The sequence below is a fragment of the Felis catus genome, chromosome D3 (genome assembly GCF_018350175.1).
Source record: "Felis catus isolate Fca126 chromosome D3, F.catus_Fca126_mat1.0, whole genome shotgun sequence".
NCBI lineage: Eukaryota > Metazoa > Chordata > Mammalia > Carnivora > Felidae > Felis > Felis catus.
Window position 1 is genome coordinate 26,211,946 of NC_058379.1, and position 18,689 is coordinate 26,230,634.

The following is an 18,689-nucleotide window of genomic DNA, read 5'->3' on the forward strand; positions in this document are numbered from 1 at the left end:
GCCAGGGCTCCATCGTGACGTTTTCATGCATGGTTAAGAACACAGGCATCAGAATCGGTTCTGGATGCTGCATGTGAATGGGGTGACCTTGGGCAAGTCACTGCATCTCTCTGGTCCTCAGTGTCTGAAGCTGTACAACAGAATAATTGTCACCACCGCTGTCATAGGACCGTAGTGACGGTGGAAAGAGAATCCCCTCTGACGGTGCTTAGCATGCACTGGCTGGGGCATAGGAAGCCCCAGTGCCTGGCACTGTTACTGGTAATGGACAATGATCACTGGCTTCATAACCCTTCCCAACAACCCCAAGGGTATAGGAAGAGGAACCCAAGGCTTAGAGAGAGGCAGTTAGGGTCCCAGCTCACCCAGCTACTAAGTGGCAGTACTGTGATTTGAACCCAGACTGTTTGAGGCCTAAGGAGAGCCCCATTGGTGGCTCTGGCCAGGATGGGGTGCACTGAATCCGGGAGCTAATATAACAATCTGCTTGGCGACCTCCTGCTGTTTCCAGCTAAGATCTCATTTTCCTTCTCTTTCACCTTGAGGCGAGTTGCTAATATTTGATGGGAAACCTGAGGAACAAAGCCGTGAAATGCAGGATTTGTGTAATAATTCCATCTCCATTTCCTATTTCTCTGTCCCCCCAGACGGTGAGGAGGGGGTTTGCAGACAGCCTTCTTTGAGTAGAGCAGCAGTCCTGTTGCAAACAGCTTTAGGAAGACTAAAGTTATTTCAAACCATTAAAAATTTTTTCCTGAAGGATATCAATTGTCAGGATAGGGGTTTTAAAAAAAATCCCTATTTTGATTTGCACTGAAGGAAGGGATGATATTACAGGAACCAGGTGCAGCATGAATGAAGGGGGAGAAGTGAGGGAAATGAAGCCTGGGAGGGACAATGCAATGAACATTTCTAAAATCGAGCTGCTGAATTAAGGAATCAGGAAAATGCCCCAATTATGGTATCAAACGGAGGGAAGACAGACATGAAACTTATACCTTGACAATGAACAAGGTGGTGGAAAATTTAACACCTTCCAGATCAAGGGCTTCCACCTGTTTGGAGAGAAAGAGCTGCCTTTATCTCCCCGATATCACTCGGGGAAGAGGAGAAAAACTGTCAGGTAAGGTGTGTGTGTTTGTGTGCGTGCGTGGGTGCGTGTGCGAGCGAGCGAGAGAGCAACATACAAAGACAGAAGTGCAGAAACAGGGAGAGGACCATGGACAGAGACAGAGCAACGCAGAGAAAGAGCAAGAGTGAGTGAGCTCGTGAGTGAACTGGGTCCAGTCTGGACAGGTGTCAGCGGGTCTCTAAGCTCTGCCTGTCTGTCCTTCTTTCCCTGCCCAGCCGAGCCCTCCAGGTAACAGAGCCTAGTGACCAACATCAGTGTGGAGGCCCATAATCCTCATTTGCTGGTCGGGACACTCCATCTGGGGGTCCAGTCTGTATCCATGGGCTGGACTCCCACCTAAGAAATAAGCAGACTCCCACCTGCCACCCGAATGAGGGATCAGCTGGTCCAAGTCCAGACCGGGCTCTGCTGGCATTGCTGTGTGATCTCGGGCAAATTTACTCAACCACTCTGGGCCTCGGTCTTCCCATCTGTAAAATGGGAAGGGTCATTCCTGTGCTTCCTCCACCCCAGGGCTGGTGTGGGATTTCAGCGAGATCACGGTTCTGAGCAGGCTGTGCAAAGTTTAGGAGGAAAAGGAGCCAAAAGTGAGAAACCCTTGAATTTAATTTCGGGGGTGAAGGCCCACTTCGTTATTATTTCCTGGATGATTCTCCAAATCTCTTCACTGTGAGGAGTCAATCTGGCCAGAAAGGGGATCATTGGGTTTTCCAGGCTGCGGGAGGAAAATGTCCAGAGAATCTATGTCTTGGTCCGTTCCAGAGGAAAACCCCTTATAACACACATGAGACTCAATAGGGCGAAGAATGGCAATCGTCATATAACAATAATGATCACAAAAAAGGCACACAAAGCCATTCAGATCAACTAGGAGAATGTACCGGCGAGGGAAGGGCTGTGTGGTTGATTTTCTCCCCCACAAACTCCCTGGTTTCATCCCCAACATCTTCTTCTGAATGGGCCCACGGCTGCAAGGTAGTTCCTTTTGGGAGTGGTTCATAGATGCAACCTTCCATTTCTATCACGCCCGGGGCCCTCCTTCCTCTTTGTCTTGCGATGGATTCTGCATCTCATCAGGACCCCCCTTATCTTGCTTCGCTCCCTGGGCTGTTCAGAAACGAGCCCAGGGAACCGACCACTTGGAAGGAAACATCACCATCAACAGTCACTGCAGCCAGCAACCAGTCACCCCTCTCTGTCAGGCGTGTGGGCAGCCCGTGGGCAGCAGCTCGGTAAAAGATTACAAAATCAAGGGGGTTGGCAGGAAGAAGATTCCTCTGGCCACCTCCTCCTCACTACCTGGGATTCCCCAGAAGCAGGAAATGGAAGTGCTTCAGGAGCAGGAACCTTCTAGATTAAACAGCTAAGTTGTGATCAGCCGGGATCCAGGACACCCTGTGACCCTGCGGGGGCACCGAGCAGTGGTTTCTCGACCAGGCGGTCCCTCTCAAGTGATCCTCACATCTGCCATGGCAGGTGTGCCTCAACACCCCAGCTTGACAGGTGCAGCCTGGAAGCATCACAGTGACACGGAAGGTGTGTGGGCTCTGGACGTAGAGCGATGAGGCTGGAACCCTGCCCTGGGCTCCCTGTGTGACTTTGTATAATCCATGGGTCTACTGAGCCTCAGTTTTCCCATCTACAAAACGGTGAAAGCAATTTCTCCCTGGTTTTGTAGAGAGAAAGCCTGTGCAGAAAGGTCTTGCCTTGTATAAGGAAGTAAAAAAACAAAAAACAAAAACCACAAAGGATGACGAACATTGACCCTTTTATGAGGGGCCCATGAGAGGCTTAGTAACTCGTCCAGGTTGACAGGGTTGGAATTTGGTTTGAAGCCTGGTGTTTCAACAAGAACCCAGGGTTCTCTCAGTTACGTGCACATCCGGCGTCAAAGCAAGGGCACTAACATTTCATTGGAGAAGTGACACTGTGCCTGTCCCCTCGATACCTTATGTTTGTTACTACTCCCCACGTCCCCCAGAAAACACTTCATGAAAACAGATGCCCCGTCTTCTCCTTTGTCAACACTGACCTGACCGGAGCCCCGCCCTCTTCCAGTCTGTTCTCATTACATCAAAATCCAGGGCAGTCTTTATAATTCAGTATTAACATCAAATAACTACAGAGGCCGGGCAGGTGTAACGAAAGTGAGAGGCGGGTAGATACAAGACATCGTAGAACACTGGGGCCTGGGGCAAATCCTAGCTATGTAAATTAATTATCCCAATTAAAAGTCAAAAATTCCATCACCCCCAAATCAAGAATTATTTTAAAATTCAAACTGATTATTTAAAGAAGCGATGGCATTTCAGTAGTATTAACCATTTATGTAAATAAATGGTTGGATTTATTGTTATTTTAAAATTGTTAAAAGTAAATTATCCCAATTAAAAGTGAAAGAAGATATTTAATGGTGATAAAATATGTCTTGGGGCTCCAAGGGGTTCACTTACAACTGCTCTGGTTCAGCTTCTACATCGGGCAGAGAAAGATATAATTTGCCTACGGCTACAGAGTTGGGAAAGTGGCCGAAACCACAGTGGTTTCAAAGCTTTCCATGTCTCTATTCCCCTTCCATTACTTTTTTTTTTCTGCTCGAGGACTAATTCATACTATTGTGTTAATGACTGACTGAGACTTTCTGTTACTCTTAGAATGGTAACAGTGATGGTAGAAGTCTATACACTGGGACACTATGTTGAGGGACACTTGAGAGAAGAGGAGTTGCGAGGCCCACGCCACGTCAAGTGTCATGTCCACAGCGTGGATGCAATTATCTCCAGGGAGGAAGGTGAGTTCTTGCTGCTTAAAGGAAGTAACGGTGCCCATCACTTCCTGTTTGTATTCAGTCAAGAGAAGCTTCTTGAAACCTATGACTCAGTCCCGGGGTAACAGCTCAGCAGTTCCCTGCCACCCACCCTTCTCCAGGTCATGGGCTTTCCCCCAGCACAGGAAGTGGCTCAGTAATGGACGCAAAACGATGCTTTCTGCGGGAGAGAAGGAAGCCCCGTGCGTTTTATTCCAATTCCGCGACCTTTGCAAACCCATGCCTGCTTATCTGGTCCTGTTGCAGAGGAAAATGTGAAGACCCGTGTGATGCCGGAGGAAAATTGAGAGACGCCCAGAAGCTTCCCTGGGTTCTGTCTCAGTGGGGTGTGTGCAAGGAGGCCATACGGTGTCTTCAGACAGGGTGCCCATTTGTGCAGTCCGCAGGTGTTTAGGAACATCTGCCTTTCCGTCTCAAACAAGGGGAGAATAAGATGATTCCCAAGAACCGATGCAAAGATGAAACCAGGAAATGCAGCCCAAGTGCCCAGCACCGACCCTCCACATAACAAGCTCCCTATAATGAAGGGTAATGCCATGCCCGTTCATTTAGCTTCTAGAAGAGGCTGCTTCTGTGCAACGGTGATAGAGTTAACGAGTCGCTGAAAAAATTTATTATCTGGCCCTTTGCAGAAAGAGCGTAATGACCTCGACCCGGTGGAATCACACAGAGCTGGGCTCATCATTAGGGAACAGGCTGCTTTGCTTCTCTGGGCCTCAGTTTTCCCATCTCTAAGATGGGGGTGGTGACTGAACCTTCTTATAAGGACGTCGTGAGGAGTGCAGTAGACAGTTCAGGGCCTTAACTGGTGTTTCCCTCGCTCCTCACCGTCCATAGCCTTGTGGCCTCAGAACGAGGCTCTCTTGAGGCCTTGGTCTCTCTCCAGGGTTCTGGAGCAGAGGCCAGGCTGAGACCAGTTGTCCCGATAACAGTACAAGATCCGCCATTTGCAGGGTGGGGGCTATGAGCCTGGTCCTCTGCTAAACCTTGACCTGCATGAGCACCGCCCTTCTGCGTGGGAGGCACGGTCTACCGATAAAGGTAGCCCTGAGGTTTGGAGAGGTGAAGCCACACAGTGGCAAGCCAGCACGTGAACCTGGGCCGCTCTGACCCCAGAGGCGACACTCTGAAAGGCGTCTGCCGTGTGGGTGGGAAATGGGGTGAAGGCTGTTCTGAAGCCAGAATGGGAAATTCACTAGAGAATGTGTGAGCGGGATGCGAGCTTGCAGATTCCAGAGGGTCCCAGCCACCCATTGACAGATGTGGAGACTGAGGTCTTGAAGGGCAAAGGCACCTGTCTGAGGGGAGATAGAGAGATGGCAGCAACTACCACCAGCCCGGACTACGGGCTGCTCCCCGGAGAGCACGGTGGTGAGCCGACAAGAGCTCATGAAATGAGGACGGTGGCCTGGTTGCTACCCTACCCTGTCTACCGTCCCCCTCCACGCCTCCCTCCTCCCTCCGTGGAAGGGAAGGTCAGGGGACCTGCCTCCACGTGTTGGTCCTGCCACTGACCTTCACGGAAGCTCGCCGGGGCCCATGCTCTCCTGGGGTCAGGTGTCCTCACTGATGAACCCCAGTGAAGGTCAGCCTCCGATTTGCTGAGGCCCCCTTAGCAGGGGATTGAGAATCAGTCACACGCTTCATCCCTGGATTTCATCCTTCAGAAAACCACCGAGTTCCGGCCCCTCCTCGCTTGCTCTCCAACCAGGGCCCTGAGGAACCAGAGCAATGGCCCAGAGGCGGTTTCCCAGGATTCCCTGCGACACGATGGGAGGTAAACATACCTCCCGGCTTAAGATCAGCGCCGTGCTGCATGCTTAGCCAAAACACTGGCACCAGGGAGGAGTGACGGCTCAGCCAGCTCATCGGCCCTGATGTCCTCACACTGATGAAGGCTGAGGCCTGTGGCCTGGACGGGCTGAGCTGGGGAAAAGGTTCCGTGGGGAATGTTTGCCACTTACTTACTGCGTGACCTCAGGCAAGTTCCGTGCCTTCTCCGTGACCCAGGTCCCTTCTCTGTAAAACAGGCATGAGCATTCGGTGGATTACTCTCTAGAAAATTCTCAGAGCACTGCCTGAAATACAACAAGCACTCCCCCCCCCCCCAAGAGATTTTTCAGTGAATTAGATCAGTTTTCCAATGTGGGTATGAATAGTTTGCTTCTGTGTGAGAACTAGAACATAAAGACCAAGGGAGTAGGGGCTCTGTCTGTTCACTCTGCTTGGGTCAGTGTTTGCACTTGGTCGTAGTGCTGCTTAGTGGTAGTGCTTAGTACCAGCCGGGCTTAGTGGCAGCGGTAGTGCTTATACCAGTGCTTAGTACTAGTAGGTTGTAGTACTGCTTGCACTTAGTAGGGCTATGAATATGTGTTGGATTAAACGAATGATTGTAACCAATGTTGGTAAAGGACTCCATATAAGCTCTAAAAAACTCAAGGAGCCTTTCCAAGCCAACATGTTGGGCAATATAATTCTTTTTTTTCCTAAAAAAAAATTTGTTTCGAAAGAGAGACGGCATGTGTGCAGGGGGAGAGGGGTAGAGAGAGAGGGAGAGAATCTTAAGTGGGACTCCATCTCACGACTATGAGATCATGACCCGAGCTGAAATCAAGAGTCAGACGCTTAACCAACTGGGCCATCCAGGCACCCCCGAGCAAAGTGAGTCTCAAAGGCGGATGTATGAGGAGAAATGATGGTCTTTGTGGGCCAGGTAGCCAGCACATTCGTATCGCTTACTAGATTCTCAGCATTTACACAAATCGACCTATTTAATCTGCACAACAATCTATGATTGCTTGTCCTGGGCCACACAGCGGGGAAGTTGGTGGCGCCAGGATTTGGACTCAAGTCATCAGCCCACAGAGGCCGTGTTTTTAACCACTGCCCTAAATACTGCCTCTTTCAAGGCATGGCTGAGGAAATTGTGGCTACAAACAAAACAACAAAGAACCACCAAATAAAAAGAAACCATCTCCCACAAAAACATCTAAAGGGAGATGCTGAAAAAAAAAAATACAGTCCCTCTGGTCTCGGGGCACATAGTTGGAGAACACTGGGAAGGTCTCCTGCCTTCTCTGCTCCTCAGTTCCCCCTTTTGGACCATGGGGAGGAGACGTCCTCCACCGTCCCTTTCCTTCTGGGGTCCTGGGTTTCTGCGCAGACCCTCAGGTGCCCTCTATGAAGCCAGAAGCCTGGAGCTCCCGTGAAATTTAGGTCACATGGGCTGAAACGCGCGGCTTGCTTTTCAGCAGGACTTGCCTCCCCACAGGCTTCCGACGTGCCCAGCAAAACGGAAACCAGAGAGACTGAACCCTTTTATCAAAGGAGCAACTCTGGAGAAGCTGGGAGGCTGTGAAGCCTTGGGAAGGCAAAATCAAAGGCGAACTTTGAGGAAACACTTTGTGAAGCAAAAGAAAATTCCATCATGCTTGCAAGTGCTATCGACTCCACGGAAGGTAATTGACTTGGAACAGAGCACGGCTGCGTCTCTTCATGTCTCTATGCCGAAAACGCAGACCCAGAAGGGAAGTCAGACAAATACCCAATCTGTTTGTCAGATAATTGGCATAAAGATGTTGCATTTCCCTCACCTCCTGAATTATTTGGGTGCATCAAGAAAAATCCTCCACCCTAAGATTTTATGTGGAAATGCAATTGTAAAGAAAGGTTCTCTCTCTCTCTCTTTCTCCTTCTTTCCTTCCTTCCTTTCTTCTTTCCTTCCTTCCTTCCCTCGTTCCTTCCCTCCTTTCCATCCATCATCTATTTTCTATCATCTATCTTTCTATCCATCCATCCATCTTGCTATCTAGCTATGTATCTGAATATATATTAGATTCTATTTATCGATCTATCCATCCACCTACCCATCTACCTATCAGTCTATCTTGCTATCTAGCTGTCTATCTGAATGCATGTTAGATATATATTCAATCCTTCCTTCCTTCCTTCCTTCCTTCCTTCCTTCCTTCTTCTCTTCCTCCCTATCATTCTGAATATATATATTCCTATCTTTTTTCTTTTCATCCCTTATCTACCTATAGCATCTAATATGTATATACAATATAACAAAAGGGAATCTAACATACATCAGGGAGAGAGAATGAGAGACAGTGCAAGAGGGAATCTACGTATCCGACCCTGTGGCAGGCTCTGGGGACGTAGTGAGGTATAAGACAGACATGATGAGGGGGGCGCCTGGGTGGCTCAGTCGGTTGAGCGTCCGACTTCGGCTCAGGTCATGATCTCACGGTCCGAGGGTTCGAGCCCCGCATGGAGCCCTGTGCTGACAGCTCAGAGCCTGGAGCCTGCTTCAGATTCTGTGTCTCCCTCTCTCTCTGCCCCTCCCCCGCTCATGCTCTGCCTCTCTTGAAAAAAATAAACATTAAAATCTTAAAAAAAAAAAAAAGACCCCACAGATCCTCACAGAGCCCATCATGTAGGGGATTACAACCCGGCTGATATATGCTCAGTTGGAGGATACATGGAGGAAGAGAAGGTGTGGGAGCAGAAAGGAGGACCTAAATCAGCCTGAAGGGTCAGGAGAAAAGGCAGTGGTCAGGGAAGGACCATTGGAGAACATGGGACTAAAATTCAGGATCTACATCTATACTTTCTGTCACTATGTGCTAATGAACATGTCACTCTCCCTAGTGACTTGAGCGTCCTCATGCATAAAATCAACTCAACATCCTTCAAAGGATGTACCACAGAGCCCTTGTTGTGTGTGTGTGTGTGTGTGTGTGTGTGTGTGTGTGTGACATTCTGTGAAAGAATGGATCCCTGGTCAGCCAGGTATGAGATACTTCCATGGGATCTTCATCCGTTAAGAATGGAAACTGCAGTTTATGGCGTGATAAAGGCTCTGAGAAGTCCTGCAGTAAAAAAAAAAAATTGAATTTAACTCTATTCCCAAAATTTCTTTGATAAGACATGTTTTTAAAGTAGAATACCAGTACTCTATGATTCAACAGTATGGTTTTTGCAAAATGCAGAAACACAAGCATGCCATTAAAAACATCTTACGTGTGCATGTTACCTTAAATTTTACAAGCATTTTCTTCATAATGCCCTGCTTGACTCTCACAACAAAGTCTGGCAAGGTGATACAGCAGCTCCTCCCTCTCACCTTTTCTCCCTCCCTTCCTTCTTTCCTTCCTCTCTTCTCACCTCTTTCCCTCAAAAATTTTTTTCCCAATGCCTACCTGTACCAGAACTCGACAGTTATAAAACACAAGGAAATTGTGTTTTATAACAGGAGAAGTGATCACCAAAGCAAGAGCTGGAATTAGAGCCCTGGCCACATAGCCCTGGGGAAAATCTGAGAAGCAGCAGGTCAAGACCAGTGGCCCCAGAGCAGCCATGTTCCCACGCACCCCTACATTCTGAAGCCACTCCTGACTCTCTTCCATGTACAAGTAGCTACTGACTTCTTTGTACGTTCATCGTACCTTCCTACGAAGGGTCACAAGTCGAAATCCTCCCAAGGCCAGGGAGGCAGTATACATGAGCCTGACAGGTGTTCACCGGGCACAGGGCAGTAGGGAGGGGTGGGAACGAGGGCAAAGCGGAAAGCCGAGTCCTTCCGGGCGGGGGTGGTCCTGACTCAGCTCCAGCTGATGGTTTCTGTATGGAAATCCAAGCCTGGTATTGCCAGGTCTTTCCATGTTTCACAGGGAGCTCCAAATCTAGATTTTTATGTAAAACCTTCTGATAACTGGCCTCCAATTCATTTCTAGGGAGGGCCTCAAAAATACTGTAATGGGCTGGATGTGACTCAGAATCCACCTGCTAGAAATCCCTCCCCCCAACGAATATGCTTCCTTCATAGCTTTTGACACCCCTTATTATGCTTATTTCTGTATCTATTTCCTCCCCCACCCAACTGGGTTGTGCTCTCCTTGAGGGGAGGGATTATGGCTTAATCATCTTTCATGTTTCAGTGCCCATCACGGGGCTGGCACGCAGAAGGGGCATCAAATGTTTATTGAATGAATGCTTACATCCGCTGCCTCTACAGCAGCTGAAAAATAAATATATAATCGTTTTTAATTAAAAAGAAATAGGACGAAATATGCATGAGAATCCTATTCTTTGGCAAGAGCCAGCTTGTTAAGGGGAAAGATTTGCAAACTATGTTTGCCAGTGATGATCCCGAAAGACTAAAAAAGTTTTCTGGGCATGCGGTCTCGGCTGGCAAAATCTTGTTCTCGAGTTCGGCACTGCGACCAAGGCTCCCTGTGTTTGGATAGTTCTCGGCGCGCAAGAAGGTTGCTAGTTAAACCAGCTTACCACCGTGTGGGCCCTAGAGGTTCCCCTGGGGAAGAATCAAAACACCCCTTGGCTCACCCCTCACCCTCGGACGTCGCTGCCTGGGAGCGCCTTTCCTCAGAATAGAGACAAAATAATACTATCTACAAAGTGCCTCCCATAAGAAATGGGGTGCAGCGGCCTGAAGTTTTCACCACGGCTTCAAATTCAGAGCCGCACTGCAGTCTCGGATTTGGCACAACTACTGAGGTGATCTTGAGCCAGAGACCGGTCCTCCCTGAACCCCCGTTTCCCTTTTTTGAAGAACGTGGCTATTAATGCTTACCTTGTCGTGTTGTAGCTGAGGGGTGGAAATGCCACGTGTGAAAGTCTGGGTGTGTGATTGATCCTGAATAAATGACAGCCACCATCATCTAAAAAGATGGGTTTCAAACTTCCTTGAAGTAGCTGGACTCCTTTTCACAGGAAATCGTACCTGGAACCCTGATATGGAAAATAAGGCCAATGAGAGATGCTCAGGTTTGGGAGGGTGGAGGAAGCCACGTCTCCCCAGCTCCCAGGGCTGGCTTCCTTCATCCTTTGGGGGGAAACTCTGCAGGTCTCTGGGGCTCCAGGGAACACAGTCTACCAGCCACAGGGGTGTTCTAACTACCGCTTTCCAAGACGTGAAGAATTGAGTTTTGGGGGTGTGTGTGACTTCCTTAGCACACAAGTGGGTCTTCGAAGGAACTGGGACGTGGACCCAGGAAGCCAGTAGTATGAAAAGATCAACAGAGTGGGGATGAAAAGCAAGGGTTTTGAGGTCTCTCCATCCCAGTTCCTGGCCTGGATCCATCCCGTCTGTCTTGGCGATAATGGATGTGTCACGTCCCCTCTGTGAAACTGCCTTTCCCCTCCGTAAAGTGGAGACGATGATGAGTGCCCAATCTGCAGAGCCATTGCCAGGAATAAATAAGGTAACAGGGGCTCCTGGGTGGCTCCGTAAGTTAAGCGTCAGACTCGATTTTGGCTCAGGTCACAATCTCACTCATGGTTTGTGACATCGGTCCCCACATTGGGCTCCCTGCTGTCAGTGTGGAGACATTAACGATGGCTTGACCCTATATAGAAATCCACAACTCACAAAGGACCTTCCTAGTCCCTTCATCCTTAAAACCACCAACGAGGGAGTGGTTATTCTTCTCATTGGACACACACCGCCCTCCTCCCCCCAAGAAAAGAAGAACGTCTAAGCATGTTACTTGCTCAAGGTCACCTGGTATGGGCGAATGGTGGAGCTGGATTCAGATTAATCTTCTGGCAAAGGGTCTAGTGACCTGACACTCTGCCCCATTGCCTTAGAGCCACACCCTCATCTAGCTGGAAGGATATGCTTCCCACAAAAGCATCCTGGACCACAGATGTGGCTGATACACGCCATCTGTACCCCACTTCCGTGCTCATGGCAGACATTCCTAATCCACCCCTACAATCTTTCCCGCTGAGCCTCGAAATCCTTCCTGGCACAGGGCTGTTGTAAACAGGCAGCCATTTCCAACACATCGGTGTTGGGCTCAGAAACAGCAACTCTTTGGCCACCCCGGGGCCCCTGCCCTGAGCAGTCGTGAGCCTGGAACCCGGCCGCCATGCCCCGCAGAACACACAGGGCCCTGGGATGGTTGGGTCACTGGAACATCCTTCTTTGTCCTCTGGCTCTCTGCCCAGGGACACCTGAGAAAAGGAACAGCTATTACAGGAAGAGCTATTTGTGCTTAAAAAATCCTTTATCTCGGTGTTGGATCACATAATTAGGAGCCCTTCCCAATAAGACGTAACACCCCCACCTGGATCGGTGGCCATTGTCCACACTCTCCCCGCGTCCCAGCTGAATTCAGCTCCCTGCCCACCGCCTGTCCCCAGCAATTTCCTGTACTTGAATTAGACGCTGATGGGAGTCTGTGTGTCCCAAATGGGTCCCCTCGAGATGGATGCTTCTTCGGGGCAGGAGGAGAAAGCGAATCATGCGTGACCCCTCGAGGACCAGGAGTTTTGTGCTAAAGACAGTATGGGGTTAGGGGAATGAAGAGAAGCATCTCAGACACACACTTCTGGGTCGGTGGTTGTTGTTCCCGCTTCCTCCCTCCCCGATGCCGACAGTCTTTCTTCGTGTTTATTGTCTGGTTTGATGGGAGAAAATATGATGCAGAGCAAACAAAAGCGACTGCCACTTTAGGATCAAAATGCTCGCAACTCACTTTCCAGTTACGGAGCTGTCACGCAGCTGACGGTTCTATCATGTTTCTGGGAGTTACGGGCAGCTTCCCCCCAGCCCCCGCAAGGTGCCTAGGTGTGTAAATGTGTGTGTGTGTGGGCGCGTGCATGTCAGAGAAAGACAGAGAGGGAGAGGGAGTGCCCACTGTTATGATCGCCCCTTTGCATTCAACCTGACCATTCTCCACCTTCTATCTGTGTCATGCTCCCCAGGCAAAACCTCAGCCCAGGGTAGATCCAAGCGCCGGCCTTTTCCGCATCTGTGGCTACCTAGGTCTGCATGGCTGGAGAGCAAGTCCAGCCATCTTTCCCCTTCATTCATGCTCACGAACCTCGCAATCCTATTGCCTTTCCATGATCCCAGATGCTCGAGGACATTCCCAGCACCTCTTCATCCCCTCCAACACTTACTCCTCTGTCCTGGTTGACAGCCTTGCTTCCTTTCCCCTGAGAAAACAGGAAGGGATTTTCCCCGCACAGTTCGCCTACCGTCACTGCACCTGCCAACCTTCCCCAGGTGAACCTGCGTGCCTACCCCTCCGCTGCCCGTGGACGCCCCCTCCTGGACCCTGGTTCCCCCCCTCGCACCCTTGCACCTAGTGAAGCACATCGCCCCAGCCATCCATCCCTGTGTCTCTTGAATCTTCAGTTTTTCTCCTTCCACTGGGTCATTCGCATCAGCAAGCAAACTTGCTACAATGGCTCCCTTCGTAAAACAGAACAAAACAAACAAAAAATAACCACAGAAAAACTTCCCTTGAGCCCACATCCCACTTCAGCCACCATCTGTTTCTTTTTTTTTTTTTTTTTAATTTTTTTTTCAACGTTTATTTATTTTTTGGGGGATAGAGAGAGACAGAGCATGAACGGGGGAGGGGCAGAGAGAGAGGGAGACACAGAATCGGAAACAGGCTCCAGGCTCCGAGCCATCAGCCCAGAGCCTGACGCGGGGCTCGAACTCACCGACCGCGAGATCGTGACCTGGCTGAAGTCGGACGCTCAACCGACTGCGCCACCCAGGCGCCCCACCATCTGTTTCTTTAAGGGGGGAAAAAAAACTACTCAAAAGAGTTGCCCAGATTCCTCTAATTCTCTCTCTCCCATTCTGCCTTGAGCCCACCCTGGTCAAGCAGCCCCCGGAAACTCCTTCTGGCAAGGGCACGATGATCTCCATTTTGCTACATCCAGTGGCTAGCTCCCGGGTTCCTCCTGGTTGAACTGTCTGAGGTCTTTGCTGCAATCAGTCGTTGCAATCAGTTTTTGTTGTAAGAAGTTGCAATCGTTTTAACAAGCCCTCTTCTGCTTGGCTTCCGGGACAAACCCACAGCTGGTTTTCCGCCTCCCTACCTGGCTGTGCCATCCACATCTCTCTCCCTGGTTCCTCCTCATTGCCTGCATCTCAGGACTCGGAGCTCTTCCCTCCTGTGCTCTCTTCTGCAGAGTCTTCACCTACAAGCTCCACTCTGACAATTCCCCCATGTGCAGGTCTCCAGCCCCAGTCTCTCCAAACCTGTAGAGTCCTGCTCAGCATCTTTACTTGGATGCCCAGTAGGCGCCCAGCCTAAGGTGTCCGTCCACCTTTCCCGCAGCTGCACCTCCCACATCTTGTCAATGGCAACCCCATCCTTCTAGCTGCTCTGAGTCAATCTCATTGTTTCCTTTTTCTCACTGTTCACAAGCCTGTCAGGAAATCCTGACCTTCCAAAGAATCCAGAAAATGATGACTTCTTAAAATGTCCACTGCGATTATTCTAGATAATTTTTCCCAGTTTTATTGACATATAACATTGTATAAGTTTAAGGTATACAGAAGAATTATTTTACATCTATATTAAAATCAATTCTTTCAGCAACTTGCAAATATATATGTATTTTTATATGCTGTAATTATATACATAAATGACATAGAACATTGTACAGGTTGAAGGCGGACAGCATAATGATTATAAATATAAAGTAGATACATATACACATTTAAGATCTACTCTCTTCGCAGCATTTAAATATGCAATGCAGTTAATGCTAACATCTCTGATTGATTGATTAGGCTCCACACCCAACATGGTCTGGAACTCATGATCCTGCGATCAAGAGTTACACGGTCTATCTGTTAAGCCAACCAGGCACCCCACAGTTAGTGCTAACTATAGTCATAATGTTGTACATTATATCCCCAGAATTTATTTATCTTATAACTAAAAGAACTAATTATTACTATTTTTTTGCCTAGTGACAACTTTCACCTGATCCCTCTACCATGCCCCTGGCAACAACAAATCTGATCTTTGTTTCTGTGTGTTTGGTTTTTATAGATTCCACATATAAATGAGATCAGACAGTATTTGTCTTTGTATATCTGACTTATCTCATTTAGAAGAATGCCCTCAAGGTCCATCCATGTTGTTGCCAATGGCAGGGTTTCATTCTTTTTATGGCCCAATAGTATTCATATATGTATATGTATATATATACATATATGAATACTATTGGGCCATAAAAAGAATGAAACCCTGCCATTGGCAACATATATGTTGTATGTATGTATGTATGTATGTATGTTGTTGTATGTATGTATGTATATATATATACATACACATATACACGCACACACACACACATATACATACACACATATAGGTGTGTGTGTATATATATATAATTTCATTATATATGCAATATTATATATATATGTATAAAATCACAGTTTCTTTATCCATTCAACTATCACTTAGGGATAGTGATTTCATTTCCTTTGGATAAATACCCACAAATGGAATCATTGGATCATACAACAGTTCTATTTTTTCATTTTTTTGAACAACCTCCACGTTGTTCTCCATAACGGCTGCACCAGCCTGTATTCCCACCCACAATGTATTCTGTACATCCTCACCAACATTTGTTATCTCTTGTCTGTGGCCTTTCCAACAGGTGTGAGGTGACATCTCATTAGGGCTTTGAGTTCCGTTTCCCTGATGATGAGTGATGTTGGGCATCTTTTCATGTGTCTGTTGGCCATTTGAATATTTTTTGTCTATTCAGGTTCTTTGCCTATTTTTTAGATTATTTGGGCTTTCATTCGTTTGTTTTCTGTTGAGTTGTATGAGTTCCTTACCTATTTTGGATATCAACCCCTTATCAGATATGTGGTTTTCAAGTACTTTCTCCCTTAACCTGGATTACTGTAGTAACCTCCCTATGGTCCTCCTTGCCTCTGTCCCTGTCCCCACATCTGTGCACCCAGCAACCAGAAGGATCCTTTTAAAATAAGGTTCGAATCATGCCATCTCTTGGCTCAATATTCTCCAGTGGTTTCCTGTCCCCTATGGATGTCGAGGTGCTGTATCTGTTACAAGATTTCTTGTATACGTGGTTTCCTCTTCCATTCCATTACCTCTACCTTTTAGCCAAGTCCCTACTGCACACATTTTTTGCAGGGACGCCTGTGTCTTTTCTCACTTCCCGAGATGCAAATTCTGCAGGCTCACCCCCCTTTCTGACTCAGTTCCACACCTTCCACACCTTTTTCCTCCCCATTGTGGCTCTGATGCCATCCCTCTTCTGGTCTGGGGGCTTCAAGGCATTTCTGCCCAAACCCTAAATTCCAGGTAGTAATTTTTCCTCACAGACTCTTCTGAATGGAGCATAGACTGTCATGCCTGCTCACAGGAAATTCGTCTTTCCATCTTTGTTGGTAATGGGAAAAGGAAGGCAGGGTGAAGAATGGCCGAGCCCTTCCATTCAGGAGTCAGATGGGGCTCAGAGTGAGTCCTGACACTTCCTAGCTGCATCACCTTGGGCTGGCAACTTCATCTCTCTGGGACTCGGTTTACTCACCTGTCAAATGGGGATGGGGACACTCTTCCTCTCCCAGAATTGTGGAGGAATCAAGTGAGATTATGAGCATAAAGGAGACAGGTTTTTATTCAAATCCTGTCTCTGCCCTCCCCACCCCTCATTCACTGTGTGACTTTGGGCAAGTGTCTTTACATTTCTGACCCTCCATTTAGTTATAAGTTGGGGATAAGCATGAGTACCTCATAAGGCTGTTGTTGAGGAGTACAGGAAATCACGTATATAGAATGCTAGGCTAAGAACCTGGTGCATAGCAAGCACTTAATCACGTATTACCATTATTATTTTTTATAAAGCTTTTGGGCTCAAAAATCATGATGGAATAGCAGTCACCAAGAATACAGGGCCAATTCCTGGAACGTCAGAGTGCTCAAATGAAATACAATGGTATCGGTGATAAAATCTTCACCTGGAGATGTTGCATTTCTGGGGCTTAGAATCTTCTATTTTTCTTTGGACATTTTGCTTCTTGAATAGCACTTCAGAAGCAAGCCAAACTTCTTCAGTTCTGAGGAAGGCACCTGCCAGAGAGCCCAGGGTAAAATATGAAACCCTTCTTCTTCATGCTTACCCTGCCAGCGGTCTTAAAGGGGGCAACGCACCGCCCTTTTATCTTCATCCGCAGATGAATGTAAAACACACTGCTTGGGGCATGATGGATGGGGCAGGCTGCTGAACACATCAGCTCCTCTCCAGAAGGTTGAGGCCCCCTTTGTGAAGGCCCATACATCACCGACAGGCTTGCAGAAAAGGCTAGATTTCATCCTGGAGGGGGAGGAGAGAGAGGCTGAGTCTTTTCAATAATTAATTCCATTTAATCTTTTAAAAATTTTATTGTTCAACATATCGTACATACAAAGCAGTGAAAATCTATACAGACAGTTAAAGAATAGTAATAGCATGAATATTGGTGCACTTGCGACTTGGCTCGTGGAATAGAACATTATCAATAATTTAAAAGCTCCTTAAAGAAACCCCTGCTCTAAATTTTGTTTTAATCATTTCTTTGCTTTGCTTTATAGTTTTGGCATCACGTGCACGTTCCTAAATAATGACAATAATGGCGGTGGTTATAACAACAACAAAGGCAAAAATAACAGTAAGAGCTAACATTTACAGAGTGTTTGCTCCGTGCCAGAAACTCTTTTCAGCGTTTAGATATATTCATATTCATTTCTGTAATCTTTATAAGAACTCTTTGAGTGAGGAGCTGTCGCCATCTTCAACATTCTGCAGATGAAGAAACTTAGGCACAGAGAGATTAGGTAACTCACAGAGGTCACACAGCGAGGCGAAAGAGGTGCCCACTGCTGAACCCACTGTTGGCCCCAGAGGCCACGACTATGCCATTCGGTCTCTCAACAGAACATTTAGTTTTGCTTGTTTTTGAACTTTATATACATAGTCTCATAGGCTATGGATTTGTAAGGGATTTATTTTTTTTTTTGGCGTAATATTAACTTTCTGAAATTCGTTGACATGAATTCATGTAACTCGATGTGTTCACTTTTTTAATGTTTAATGTTTATGTTTATTTAATATTTATTTATTTAGAGGGGGAGAGAGAGAGAGAGAGAGAGAGAGAGAGAGAGAGAGAGAGAGAATCCCAAGCAGGCTCCATGCTGTCAGTGTAGAGCCTGACACGGGGCTCCATCCCACCAACCGTGAGATCATGACCTGAGCCAAAATTAAGAGTCAGACATTTAACCAACTGAGCCACCCAGGTGCCCCTACATGTAATCATTTCTACAGCTGTGTAGTATTGAGTTATATCCGTTCTGTTGATGGAAACTTGTGTGGTTTCCAGTTTCTCATTTGATCTCTATAGAAATCCAACCATGTAGAATATGATCCTCTTGGTTTTGTAGATGAGGTAACTGAGGCTTAAAGAAGAAAAGAGGCTTTCCCTGGGTAGAGCTGGCAAGTACAGAGAAAGGCTTCAAACTTGGAACCACCTGCCTTCCAGCCTCTAGCCCTTCCTGTCCTGAGCTTAGACTTCCATTGCTGAGCACAGATTGTTAAATTTGAATCTGTGGTGTTATTTTAACCACCCCCTGGCCCCAGTTGAATTAGATCTGAAGTCTCCATTGTCTTCCTTCTGGGAGCAGCCGTATTCGTCGTTTATGCACAGTGTGTGTAAATGTGTGTAATGGAAGTCCTGAGGTGAGTTTTGTGGATAGAAAGATGAATAAGGCACACAGTTAGCTTCTGGATTGCTCTGATTTCAGGGAGAGAAGACAGACATTCCTAACAATAGCTAACATGTACGCTAGGCCTTATAGGAGAGAGAAATACAAAGGAATCTGGAAGCACAAAGGTGAAAGTGAAATCAGGGAGGACTTCCTGAGGAGGAAA